Genomic DNA, 1,430 nt, shown 5'->3' with positions numbered 1-1,430 from the left:
AAGACAGTTGTAATCAGAGTATTGAGTGGAATAAATAAGGTGAACTAAACCTCGCTCTTTACATTTATTATAATCCTCCACCTTGGGCGCTAATAACGTTCAAGACTCGCGATAAACAACCGATCAGTTGTGCCTGACTGATCGTTAATAAGTTGTGCGTCGCAACAAGCTTCTATGAAAAAATAATATGACTTTTGCGTGGAAAGCAAAACTTGAGAATCGTAGAGAAAGCAAAAAATGCCAAAGTACTTAGTAACAGATAAATATTAGCAATTAAGTGAAATCAAGATGGCACGGTAGACAAATTCCAGACAGGATTTGGGCAAAACGAAGAAAAGAAGACAATCATAGATTTTGAAGTATTTGCAAATACTAGAACTGTAGCTGGGTATGATACGTCACGTACTAGCTTAGCACAAGCGGTGTAATAGCGGTGTAAATGCACATACACCGTTATGCCCTTATATTTATAACGTTGTAGAAGACTATATCAATAAATAATGGAATTTTTGAATGTCACTTAACGACAGTTGCTCGTGTATGATGGATTCGAACGTATCGTGGAATTTTAACTAACCGCCGTAAGATTCGTCAAAGGATGGTCAGTAGGATGATTCTTGGCAAATTGATTCGAATCATGTATGTTGTATTACCGATGAAGCAAGTATTACACGAAGGATTTTTACTTTTGTCTGCGCTATTTGATGCTTACTCTATTATTTGTCTTGCTCTACGAATTGCTTGCAATATACCTTCTTAAATTCTTCGCTAATACTTGGGGTTCTGATTGAATAGTAATTTGGAGGTGTTATGGCCCTGCCAGGTGAAAAGAGAATGCGCATTTCGTCCCGGGACTACCGGTGGACTCGTCAGTAAGGCTATGCCCGGTAGTCTCTGCCTTAGACGTAGAGGAAGTCTCGCTAGGTGCGGTATTTGTATCGTGACACCATATATTCGACCGCTAGCGAGACAGATAGACTCGTTGTCGTCGTAGTAGCCCTCTGTTGGCGGTTGGTACCCGCGGATCGCCCGGGAGGTGCTACAACCACGTTGATGTCTCGACCTGTCGGCGTCCTGTTGATACCGATCCGCCACAGTAATATTAAAATATCTGATATAATGTCCCTTCTATCTCTAACTGTTTGACAAATCGAGTCACCTTACGTTTAGCTATCACTAACTAAGAGCAAATGAAAGTGTTTTATAGATAATAATAAGATAATAATAGAGACTTAAAATGGTTTCTCGATGTTTGGCGTGTATGTAGTCCTATGTTTGATCAGAAAGAGTTCCTTGTACGTTGCTGCCTTTTAATTTATCGATAAAGGTTTATCATTCTTGCCCACTGTTCTCAAGTTCAGATTGTCTTACTTGGAAAAATAATTCAAAGTACGTATGGAAATTCAGAATTCTCACTAGCGCATGTCATT

Source organism: Bombus vosnesenskii, unplaced genomic scaffold, assembly GCF_011952255.1.
Source record: "Bombus vosnesenskii isolate JDL3184/JDL3185 unplaced genomic scaffold, Bvos_JDL3184-5_v1.1 scf7180000013288, whole genome shotgun sequence".
NCBI lineage: Eukaryota > Metazoa > Arthropoda > Insecta > Hymenoptera > Apidae > Bombus > Bombus vosnesenskii.
This window is presented reverse-complemented; position numbering follows the sequence as displayed.